The sequence below is a fragment of the Felis catus genome, chromosome B3 (assembly GCF_018350175.1).
Source record: "Felis catus isolate Fca126 chromosome B3, F.catus_Fca126_mat1.0, whole genome shotgun sequence".
NCBI classification, from domain to species: Eukaryota; Metazoa; Chordata; class Mammalia; order Carnivora; family Felidae; genus Felis; species Felis catus.
In genome coordinates, this window is record NC_058373.1 from 77151334 (window position 1) to 77164855 (window position 13522).

General features: G+C 37.5%; 1 long non-coding RNA gene across 35 annotated transcripts in view; it reads left to right on the forward strand.

The window, feature by feature from the left end:
* The window catches only part of LOC102899317, a 582165-nt gene extending 569133 nt beyond the window's left edge, over window positions 1-13032 (forward strand). For all 35 annotated transcript variants that reach the window (XR_006599459.1, XR_006599462.1, XR_006599457.1 and 32 more), the window contains one exon: window positions 12938-13032. This is a non-coding gene — a long non-coding RNA (uncharacterized LOC102899317). The remainder of the gene's footprint in view (window positions 1-12937) is intronic.
* Window positions 13033-13522: the final 490 nt, after the last annotated feature.

Here is a 13522-nt window from a genome sequence, read left to right on the forward strand (position 1 = left end):
TATTTTTTAGAGCAGGTTTATATCACAGCAAAATTGAGCAGAAAATACAGAGTTCCCATGTACTCCCACCCCACCCCACCCCCACTATTACCATTCCTCACCAAACTAGTACAGTTCTACAGCTGATGAGCTATGGTGACATAGCATTATGATCCAAAGTCCATAATTCACATTAGGTTTCACTCTTGGGGTTGTACATTCTATGGGTATTGACAAACATATAATGACATGTATCTAATATTGTATCACACAGAATAGCTTGTTTGCCCTAAAAATTCTATGTGTTCTGCCTATTGATCCCTCCTTCTCCTCTGACCTCTGGAAACCACTGATCTTTTTACTTTGTCTGTAGTTTTGACTTTTCCAGGTCATATATTTGGAATCATACGGTATGCAGCCTTTTCAGATTGGCTTCTTTCACTTAGTAATATGCCCTCCAAGTCTTTTTATGGCTTGATAGCTCATTTATTCTTAGCACTGGCTGTTATTCCATTTTGTTGATATACCATAGTTTATTTATCCATTCACCTACTGAAAGACCTTTTGGTTACTTCAGGGTTGGGCAATTCTGGAAAAGCTACTGAAAACAGCTGTGTGCTGATTATTGTGTGGATATGAGTTTCAGTTCATTTGAGTAAATACCAAGGAGTGTGACTGCTGTATTGTATAGTAAAAGGATGCTAATTTTATCAGAAACTGCCAAACTGTCTTCCAAAATGGCGTTACCATTTTGCATTCCCACCATCAATGAATTAGAGTTCCTATTGCTCTACATCCCCTCCAGCATTTGGTGCTTGTCAGTGTTTTGGAATTTCATCATTTCAATAGGTGTGCAGTGCTATCTCATTGTTTTAATTTGCATTTCCCTGATGGCATATGATGTTTAACATAGTTCATATACTTATTTAGAATTTGTATATCTTCATTGGTGAGATGCCTTTTAAGATTTTGGCCTATTTTTAAAAATCCGGTTGTAAGATGAAACGTCTGTGTCTGGATTCTATTTTGTTTTTGTGTTTTTTGGTTTTTTTTTTTTTTGTTTTTCCTGGCATGTGTATCTACTTGTTCCAACACCATTTGTTGAAAACACTGAATTTTCTCCATTGTATTGCCTTTGCTCTGTGTCAAAGATCAGTGTTTTACTTTTAACTGTTTTTATTTGTTCTCTATATCCAAACTCCTACTGTATCCTGCATATTTTTCTTATAATTTAAATTTAATTTAAGCTTGCCTACTGCATTAGCAGTAACTAGGCAAACAGAAACAGCCTTGCTCTTCAGCTTTCTCTCTCATTCTGAATTCACTGATCATGTAAGCTCAGTACAGCAGCTAACTAATGGAAGAAGTGCATGAAAAAGCCAACCATGCCTAAAAGGAAAAGATTCTTATTTTTTAATGAAGATTCAAATATTGGTTACTATCTTGAAGCAGCATTTAGTATTTCTGAATTGAAACTATATGCTGTAACCTGAAATGACTATTGAATGTCTGATATTTAGGAATGAACTGAAAAATGATGAGGTTTGCTAAGTTTTTGTACGATGGTAGGGGGGATACATTTTCAAGTGGCAATGGGAGACCAAACACATTTGTATTTTGAGATCATCAATGTGAAATGCTTGTTCAACATAGCAGTAGTAAACTAAAATGTGGTAACTTCAGTCAAAGTTAATCAAATCAGATAAGGTATCAGGAACAGAGACCGTGATGAGAGATGGAATGCATTTTCAAGATTGTTAAAAACAGTGAAATGTGACGTGGAACAAAGATTGATCTAGGGGTCAAGAGATGTGGGTTCTAGAACCAATACTCTCTCATTTACAAACATCTCTCATATGGCATTTTTTCCCACCCATTAAGTGGGGAATGGATAAGTTGTTTTTTTGGTTTTTGTTTTTTGGTTTTTTTTTGTGTGTGTTTTTTAATCTTCTCTAACTCTAAAGTTCTAAACTGCCAGTACAAGAAAAGTCAGACACAGTTCTGGCTGAATCTTGTTCAACTAGGTGGCTGGGATGAATAAATTAAATACATATTTACTTAAACGCATTCTAGGATGGTGACGTAGGAGGACGCTGGGCTCACCGAGTCCTGCTGATCACTTAGATTCCACCCACACCTGCCTAAATAACCCAGTAAACCACCAGAAGACTAGCAGAACGGGTTGTCCGGAGCCAAGCATAGACGAGAGGCCCACGGAAGAGGGTAGGAAGGGCAGAGAGGCTGTGCGCACTACAAGGACTGGTGGGAGGGAGCCGGGGCGGAGGGGCGGCCCGCCTGCCAAGCAGAGCCCCTGAGTCTGGCTTGCAAGGGCAGAGGGGCCCACGGAGTGTATTCTGACAGCAAGGGGCCCTTAACATCTGGAAGGTTATAAGTTAACAGATCTGCTTCGAGAGCGGGAGGGCTGGAGGACAACGGGAGGGAGAGTTGTTGAGCCCCGGATGACAGAGCTCAGCTTGGAGGGGAACGAAGGCACTCACCAGCGCCATCTCCCCCAGCCAAAATCCCAAAGGGAACCAGTACCTGTCAGGGAACTTGCTTGCATGGCACAAACACCCAACGCTGTGCTTCTGCAGATCCATCCCTCCAGTGGCAGGTCTGACTCCCTCCCAGTGCTGCAGGGCCCCTCCTGAAGTGGATCACCAAAGGAAAAGAGAGCTGAGCCTGCCCCTCCCACCCCTGTGCACCTTGCCGATTCACCCCAGCTAATACGCCAGATCCCCAGCACCACAAGCATGGCAGTGTGCAAGTAGCCCAGAGGGGCCACGCCACCCCACAGTGAATCCCGCCCCAAGGAGAGGGGAAGAGAAGGCACACACCAGTCTGACTGTGGCCCCAGCGGTGGGCTGACTGCAGCCCTGCCCACCAACGCAAGTTATTCAAGACAGCACAGGGGAAGTTCCCCGCAGTCCCGCACCACTCCAGGGACTATACAAAATGATGAAACGGAAGAATTCCCCTCAAAAGAATCTCCAGGAAATAACGACAACTAACGAACTGATCAAAAAGGACTTAAACAATATAACAGAAAGTGAATTTAGAATAATAGTCATAAAATTAATCGTCGGGCTTGAAAACAGTATACAGGACAGCAGAGAATCTACTGCTGTAGAGATCAAGGGACTAAGGAACAGCCAGGAGGAGCTAAAAAATGCTATAAATGAGCTGCCAGATAAAATGGAGACAACCACAGCTCGGATGGAGAGGCAGAGGAGAGAATAGGGGAATGGAAGATAAAATTATGGAAAAAGAGGAAGCTGAGAAAAAGATTAAAAAAATCCAGGAGTATGAGGGGAAAATTAGAGAACTAAGTGATGCACTAAAGAGAAATAATCTACGCATAATTGGTATTCCAGAGGAGGAAGAGAGAGGGAAAGGTGCTGAAGGTGTACTTGAAGAAATCATAGATGAGAACTTCCCTGATCTGGGGAAGGAAAAAGGCATTGAAATCCAAGAGGCACAGAGAATTCCCTTCAGACGTAACTTGAATCCATTATCTGCACGACATACCATAGTGAAACTGGCAAAATACAGGGATAAAGAGAAAATTCGGAAAGCAGCTAGGGATAAACGTGCTCTAACATATAAAGGGAGACCTATAAAACTCATGACAGATATCTCTACTGAAACTTGGCAGGCCAGAAAGGAATGGCAGGAAATCTTCCATGTGATGAACAGAAAAAATATGCAGCTGAGAATCCTTTGGCCAGCAAATCTGTCATTTAGAAAAGAAGGAGAGATTAAGGTCTTCCAAAACAAACAAAAACTGAAGGAATTCGTCACCACTAAACCAGCCCTACAAGAGATCCTAAGGGGGATCCTGTGAGACAACGTACCAGAGACATCGCTACCAGCATGAACCTACGGACATCACAATGACTCTAAACCCATATCTTTCTATAATAACACTGAATGTAAATGGACTAAATATGCCAACCAAAAGACATAGGGTATCAGAATGGATAAAAAAACAAGACCCATCTATTTGCTGTCGACAAGAGACTCATTTTAGTCCTGAGGACACCTTCAGATTGAAAGTGAGGGGATGGAGAACTATTTATCATGCTACTGGAAGTCAAAAGAGAGCTGGAGTAGCCATACTTCTATCAGACAAACTAGACTTTAAATTAAAGGCTGTAACAAGAGGTGAAGAAGGGCATTATATAATAATCACAGGGTCGATCCATCAGGAAGAGCTAACAATTATAATGTCTATGCGTCGAATACGGGAGCCCCCAAATATATAAAACAATTACTCATAAACATAACCAACCTTAGTGATAAGAATGTGGTAATTGCAGGGAACTTTAACACTCCACATACAGAAATAGATAGATCATCTAGACACACAGTCAATAAACAAACAAGGGCCCTGAATGATACATTGGATCAGATGGACTTGACAGATCTATTTAGAACTCTTCATCCTAGGGGCGCCTGGGTGGCTCAGTCGGTTAAGCGTCCGACTTCAGCTCAGGTCACGATCTCGCGGTCCGCAAGTTCGAGCCCCGCGTCGGGCTCTGGGGTGATGGCTCAGAGCCTGGAGCCTGTTTCCGATTCTTTGTCTCCCTCTCTCTCTGACCCTCCCCCATTCATGCTCTGTCCCTCTCTGTCTCAAAAATAAATAAACGTTAAAAAAAAAAGATTAAAAAAAAAAAAGAACTCTGCATCCCAAAGCAACGGAATATTCTTTCTTCTTGAGTGCAGATGGAACATTCTCCAAGACAGATCACATACTGGGTCACAAAACAGCCCTTCATAAGTATACAAGAATTGAGATCATACCATGCATACTTTCAGACCACAGTGCTATGAAGCTTGAAATCAACCACAGGAAAAAGTCTGGAAAACCTCCAAAAGCATGGAGGTTAAAGGACACCCTATTAAAGAATGAATGGGTCAACCAGGCAATTAGACAAGAAATTAAACAATATATGGAAACAAACGAAAATGAAAATACAATGATCCAAATGCTTTGGGATGCAGCAAAGCCAGTCCTGAGAGGAAAATACATTGCAATACAGGTCTATGTCAAGAAACAAAAAAAATCCCAAATACAAATTCTAACAGAACACCTAAAGGAAATAGAAGCAGAGCAGCAAGTCCACCTTAAACCCAGCAGAAGAAGAGAAATAATAAAGATCAGAGCAGAAATAAACACTATAGAATCTAAAAAAACTGTAGAACAGATCAATGAAACCAAGAGTTGGTTTTTTGAAAAAAATAAAATGGATAAACCTCTAGCCAGGCTTCTCAAAAAGAAAAGGGAGATGACCCAAATAGATAAAATCATGAGTGAAAATGGAATTATTACAACCAATCCCTCAGAAATACAAGCAATTATCAGGGAATACTATGAAAAACTATATGCCAACAAACCGGACAACCTGGAAGAAATGGACAAATTCCTAAACACCCACACACTTCCAAACTCAATCAGGAGGAAATAGAAAGCTTGAACAGACCCATAACCAGCGAAGAAATGGAATCAGTTATCAAAAATCTCCCAACAAATAAAGAGTCCAGGACCAGATGGCTTCCCAGGGGAGTTCTACCAGACATTTAAAGCAGAGATAATACCTATCCTTCTGAAGCTATTCCAAAAAATAGAAAGGGAAGGAAAACTTCCAGACTCATTCTATGAAGCCAGTATTACTTTGATTCCTGAACCATACAGAGACCCAGTAAAAAAAGAGAACTAGAGGCCAATATCCCTGATGAATTTGGATGCAAAAATTCTCAAGATATTAGCAAATCGAATTTAACAGCATATAAAAAGAATTATTCACCATAATCAAGTGGGATTCATTCTTGGGATGCAGGGTTGGTTCAACATTCGCAAATCAATCAATGTGATACATCACATTAATAAAAGAAAAGACCATATTATCTTGTCAATCGATGCAGAAAAAGCATTTGACAAAATTCAGCATCTTTTCTTAATAAAAACCCTTGAGAAAGTAGGGATAGCAGGAACATACTTAAAGATCATAAAAGCCATTTATGAAAAGCCCACAGCTAACATCATCCTCAATAGGGAAAACCTGAGAGCTTTTTCCCTGCCATCAGGAACACGACAGGGATGTCCACTCTCACCGGTGTTGTTTAACATAGTGTTGGAAATTCTAGTATCAGCAATCAGACAACAAAAGGAAATCAAAGGCATCAAAATTGGCAAAGATGAAGTTAAGCTTTCGCTTTTTGCAGATGACATGATATTATACATGGAAAATCCAATAGACTCCACCAAAAGTCTGCTAGAACTGATACAGGAATTCAGCAAAGTTGCAGGATACAAAATCAGTGTACAGAAATCAGTTGCATTCTTATACACTAATAATGAAACAACAGAAAGACAAATAAAGAAATTGATCCCATTCACAATTGCACCAAGAAGCATAAAATACCTAGGAATAAATCTAACCAAAGATGTACAAGATCTGTATGCTGAAAACTATAGAAAGCTTATGAAGGAAATTGAAGAAAATATAAAGAAATGGAAAAACATTCCCTGCTCATGGATTGGAAGAATAAATATTGTCAAAATGTCAATACTACCCAAAGCTATCTACACATTCACTGCAATCCCAATCAAAATTGCATCAGCATTCTTCTCGAAGCTAGAACAAGCAAATCTAAAATTCATATGGAACCCAAAAGGCCCAGAATAGCCAAAGTAATTTTGAAGAAGACCAAAGCAGGAGGCATCACAATCCCATACTTTAGCCTCTACTACAAGGTTGTAATCATCAAGACAGCATGGTATTGGCACAAAAACAGACACATAGAGCAATGGAATAAAATAGAAACCCCAGAACTAGACCCACAAACATATGGCCAACTAATCTTTGACAAAGCAGGAAAGAATATCCAATGGAAAAAAGACAGTCTCTTTAACAAATGGTGCTGGTAGAACTGGGCAGCAACATGTAGAAGGTTGAAACTAGACCACTTTCTCACACCATTCACAAAAATAAACTCAAAATGTATAAAGGACCTGAATGTGAGACAGGAAACCATCAAAACCTTAGAGGAGAAAACAGGAAAAGACCTCTGACCTCAGCTGTAGCAATTTCTTACTTGACGCATCCCCAAAGGCAAGGGAATTAAAAGCAAAAATGAACTATTGGAACCTCATGAAGATAAAAAGCTTCTGCACAGCAAAGGAAACAACAAAACTAAAAGGCAACCAATGGAATGGGAAAAGATATTTGCAAATGACATATTGGACAAAGGGCTAGTATCCAAAATCTATAAAGAGCTCACCAAACTCCACACCCAAAAAACAAGTAACCCAGTGAAGAAATGGGCAGAAAACATGAATAGACACTTTTCTAAAGAAGACATCTGGATGGCCAACAGGCTCTTGAAAAGATGCTCAACGTCGCTCCTCATCAGGGAAATACAAATCAAAACCACACTCAGATATCACCTCATGCCAGTCAGAGTGTCCAAAATGAACAAAACAGGAGACTATAGGTGCTGGAGGGGATGTGGAGAAACGGGAACCCTCTTGCACTGTTGGTGGGAATGCAAACTGGTGTAGCTGCTCTGGAGAACAGTGTGGAGGTTCCTCAAAAAATTAAAAATAGACCTACCCTATGACCCAGCAGTAGCACTGCTAGGAATTTACCCAAGGAATACAGGTGTGCTGATGCATAGGGGCACTTGTACCCCAATGTTTATAGCAGCACTCTCAACAATAGCCAAATTATAGAAAGAGCCTAAATGTCCATCAACTGATGAATGGATAAAGAAATTGTGGTTTATATACACAATGGAGTACTATGTGGCAATGAGAAAGAATGAAATATGGCCCTTTGTAGCAACGTGGGTGGAACTGGAGAGTGTGATGCTAATGAAATAAACCATACAGAGAAAGACACATACCATATGTGTTCACTCTTATGTGGATCCTGAGAAACTTAACAGGAGCCCATGGAGGAGGGGAAGGAAAAAAAAGGGGGTTAGAGTGGAAGAGAGCCAAAGCATAAGAGACTCTTAAAAACTGAGAACAAACTGAGGGCTGATGGGGGGTGGGAGGGAGGGGAGGGTGGGTGATGGATATTGAGGAGGGCCCCTGTTGGGGTGAGCACTGGGTGATGTATGGAAACCAATTTGACAATAAATTTCATATATTAAAAAAAACACATTCTAATAAAAACATAAACCTTAAGTGGGCTATAAAAGCTGACTTTTTCCACTTTTAAATTTTTATTTTAAGAAATAAGCAATAAACACAGCACATCTAATGGATTGCAATGATTTCAACATTGTTCTTCTGCAAATATGTGATTTTATATTTTGCTTTAATTTTTTGTAATCTAACGCAAATCCTTGGAATAAGTGGATTTTAGAATTAATATTGTCATTTTAATTCTATCCCCATCCCAACCTCAATTTAGCAAAGAGTAAACTGAGATCCAGAGAACTTAAATGATTTGTACAGGGTCAAAGCTGGTAGAACAAGCTAGATTTCCTGATCCTCAGCCTGGTGACCTCTCCACAATAAGCTTAAAGTCCTTAGCAATTAGTATTACTTCAATAATATTGATAAGACATTTAACGTTTTATTTGACAGAAATAAGTTTTGACACCCATTAATTTATTTTATCCTTTCAACATCCATGCACGGTTATTATCAGTCTCATTTTTATACACACACTACTACAGATTAAGTAATATGCCCAAGGTCATATAACTAATAAGAAATGAAGTATGAATTTGAAACATCACTTTTGCCTGACTCCAGATCCCAACCTTTTTCAAGGCATTATGTTAACTTTTTAAAGTTTCCTTTGAGTATTGGTATTGTAATGATTCTTGAGGACCCTTTGTTGAGTCTTTGACATTAGTCTTTTTCAGGTCTTACTTCTAAAGGCCATCCAAATTTATGATTATTTTCTAGTACTGCTTTGTCATAGGCTTTTCTTAAAGTGAGACTCACATTGGAATATTGCAATAATAAATGTTGGGGGAAATGTATAAGTTTTCAACTAACCTTTGCATTGTTGATTACTTTAGAAGTGATTATCTCATTATTTCATGGTCTGAGCAGATTTTTACTGTATTTGCGTGCACATACATGCATATGAAAATTGTACTGATCATCTTTTTGCCCTGTCAAGATGGTCTTAAATGCCTATCCAAGGCCCAATGTGTAACTTTCCCAGGAATCTTAGCATCAACTTTCAGAATAAAAAGTTGTCACTGGAGGTTTCTCAGTGCCTATCTACTGCATTTCTGAATTAACAACAAATGCAGATTTGTCTTTGATGGCTCTTTTATAGCTGTATACAGCTGGAGAAAAACCAACTGCCAAGGGAACTCAATTTTCTTTATCATCAATTTGACATTGGTTAACAGATGGCTTCTGGATACCATGGTAGTCTTCTTAATTTGTCTTTCTATATAGTGCTGCAGATACCCTTGGTTAATTGCTTGATTATTACATTTAATTCTTTGTCAACAATATACCTCATTGTTTTGGAACATATCTTAGGAGATAAGTTATAAAAGGCAGATATTTGAGTGTTGAACTGCTATCATACCTTTGAAACATAAAGCAAAACACCTAAAGGTAGACAAATGTGTTAAAATATCCTGTACTAAAATCCAGTCAGCTTTCTGTGAAGTATGAGATTTCTCTGGAATACAGTGGATTCTCAAGAGCTAATTTATACAAAAGACAAAGAAAGGAGATCTATCGAAACATGAAAAAGGAAACAAATGCCCTTAAATCAAGACATTTCCAGGTGAACGTTAACCTAAGATTAACTACAACTGAATTCTTATTTATTTTTGTTTGTTTATTTTGTTTTGTATATAACTTCATTAAGTAGAATTTAAATATTGTACTTTGGAGAGTGAAAAATTTTCAATCAATTCAAAAGGTATGGAAAAATACCAGTTGATTGAATATTTTGACATTACTTAAAACACAAATGTGAACCCTTTTCTAACTGCTTTGGGAATCCAAAGAAATAAACAAACTTAAAATAGAGAGTTTGAGAGAGCTGATCCAGTCAGACATGATTGCATATAAGATTACACACCTACATACTTGTACATACTGCAAAAAGGAGAGTTCAGTGCATGACAAGAGTTCATTGATCATTATAAAATCATCTTATGTTGTCAACTCTGAAAGTGGCATGTTAACTACCCAACTATATCAATTAAAACTATTAATTTTGGCTTTTAATCTTAGTTCTTTTTTCATTTATTCATTATGGAATGATAAGGCTGTCTCAAAAAATGACGCAAAATTATACTTATACATTTACTTTTACTTACATTATACTTGTACTTCTAACAAAATAAATTATTCTCTACTAGGGGCACCTGGGTGGCTCAGTCGGTTAAGCGGCCGACTTCGACTCAGGTCATGATCTCGCGGTCAGTGAGTTCAAGCCCCGCATCGGGCTCTGTGCTGACAGCTCAGAGCCTGGAGCCTGTTTCAGATTCTGTGTCTCCCTCTCTCTGACCCTCCCCTGTTCATGCTCTGTCTCTCTCTGTCTCAAAAATAAATAAACGTTAAAAAAAATAAAAAAAAATTATTCTCTACTTAAAACATTTTAAATAGATTCAAAAGATGGACTCAGTGGAATCAGAAAACCCTCAAAATAGTAGTTTGCCATTATGAGAAAAGAAGATCTGAACTAATATTGCTAGTAATGTATATTCTATTGAAGTTTATGCTGCCACCTATGGGAAATGAAAATTTTTAGTAATTAATCCAAAATGTAGAAATTACTGTTGCCAATTACAAGAGAAAATCGAAACTTCTAAGCGGACTTTATTACTATTTAACTGTCAAAGGAAAGTCCTGGAGAAAGCTTTAAATTCTTCACCTGTTCCTTAAAAAAAACAAACAAACAAAAAAAACCCCAAAAAACAAGCTTGATTATGTGCCCTTGGATATTAAACTATATAATCCACAAGGCTTATATCTAAGTACTGTCTTTTTAAGTTTCAATGTTGTGTATTTGCCTTCAATAATTACAAATAATATAAACTGAATTCACTTGTGAAATCTTATGTAAGTTGATTTAGTCATGATTCTGTTAATTTTTTCACATCCCCTTCTTTTCACTTCTGCCCATTTAACATGTACTATCTTACGCAAACTGGGGAGCAAAAAACACCCTGTTTTTAGCCCTGTCTTCTAACACAGTAATGTAGTAGAATAGAAATAGAAGAGCTCTGATTAAGGGAAGACTTTTGTTGAAATTCATTCTCTAACACTTGCTACTTGCATCACATAAGAAAAGTGACTCTAAGTTCTCATCCCAGAGTATAACTGGTAGTATCAGTATTTTATATGAATGCCGTAAGAAATATATACAGAATCTTACAATGCTTAATAGAGTGCCTGACGCAAAAAGAGTCTCAATAAATACTTGTTTCCTTTCAAACTATAATCTGTTATATCAGCAAGATCTACAAAAACCAAGTCCTTGCTCATCCTGTGACTTTCTTCTGATCAATAGAAGATGGTAAAGGTAAGAAGATGTCACTCCCATGATTGTGTAATGTAAGACTCCGTTGCCAGCTTTGAAGAAGTAGATACTCATATGGCAAGGAACTGAGCTCCTTTAGGAGCTGAAGGTAGCTTCCAGACAATAGGCAGCAAGAAGTTGGGGACCTCAGTGTACAATCACAAGGAAAGGAATTCTTCCATCAGTGTGAGTGAGACTAGAAGTGGACTCATTCCTAGTTAGTCTGTCTTTTAGATGAGAATTCAGTCTTGGCCATTGCATTAATTACATTCTTTTAAATGATTCAGTTAAGATATATCTGGATCCCAGAACCACAGAAATTTTGAGATAAAAAATGCATGTTTTTTTTTTAAGTTGCTAAGTTTGTGCTAATTTGCTAAACAGCAATAGAAAAACTAATAACTTTTCTTGGATAAGTTAATTTTCTTTCCTTTTATTCTATAAATAATTTTATTTCCTTTTATTATTTAAAAATGTGAAGATCTGATTATAACACATTTACATTGTAAATAAGCATCACTCCTACTCTACACATCTACATCACCTTCCCATTCCCCAGAGGCAAGCATCATTTACTGTTTCGTGTTTTCACCTCTGATGAAATGGTCTTCCAAATTCATAAATATACATGGAAATTTAAGAATAATTTATTTTCCAGCTGTTCCTGATATTTATCATTTACAAGAGTGAAATGTTTTATTGGCCAGTGGTTTTAAAGTTATTTTAAAGTTAATGCAAGAAACTGTACCGTGCTACATAACATGAAGTCTTAAATTTCATCGCCTATCTGTGGGAATTGAAGTAAAGGGAAACAATAAGCTCAGCGTATAGAAGACTGTTTTTAACCAACCTCGGTTCTTATGCAACACTGCTGCTAACTGGCCATATGTCTTTATGGAAAGTACTTCCCCTCTATATATCCTTAATTTACACATTCCAGATTTCAGATTGCATGATTATACGTACTGTATGTGTGTGTTTGTTTCATAATGATACCTGGTGATTCGCAAACCTGATTGATCACAAAAGTCATACTCCAAGTATTTCATCATCACCATCGCCATCATCAGTATCATCAACTAGTCATCAACCCTGGATATTCTGATTCCATGAATTTGGGACAGTTATGGGAATCCAAATGTTACAATATTTTCATGGGTTATTCTGATTGACTTGATTGAGAAGCAATAATTTAGATATTTTATTTACACACATATAATCCTATATGATAGTGGTCTGAAATTCATTTTAAACTACATGACAGAGAAAGCAATCACTACAGTTGTGTGGACTGTATGAAAAAACAATTGCAAATAAAAAAAGTTTAGAAAAACCTTTATTTAACTTTTGGATCTCTTTTCTCACTTGTTCTATATTCATTCTTGCTTTGGAGGTTACCTTTATGCTTAACAAAGCATAACTTCTTGTCTCATATCCAGAATTCCTCCTTCTTCACTTAGAAGCCCCAATGCTAGGAAGATATGAGAGTTCTTTGGAACTGTCTTAAGTCACCAACCCAAACTGGATCATTCAGGTAAGTGTTTCCATTCTTCCCTTCTTATTTTTGGCTTCCTTTTCTCCTTGTTGGCTTGAACTAGGGAGGTGACAGCTTCATCTGGCACCTCAATGTAATTAAGTTCTTTAGCAGTATGTCTTATTCAAAAGTTGCTTTTGGCTTATACATTGTTAACTTACGTTAATTTATTTCAACAACACATTCTTCAGACATGTCAAAAAAAGTGCCTTTACTTTGTTATTAATATGGAATTTGTTGGCTATGCATGATCAGGAAATGAAAGGCAGTTATGGAGACTGAAGCAATCATATAAAGATCTAACCTCAAATATAAGAAGAGTGTACCTGCCTCACTCTCATCTTCCTTAATTATTTTAAGTACAATTCTCATAGCATAAAATCCACCTTTGTAAAATGTACAACTCATTAGTTTTTTAGTATATTCACAGTGTTTTGTAATTCTCACCACTGTCTAATTTTAGGACCTTTTAATCACCCCAAAAGAAAAC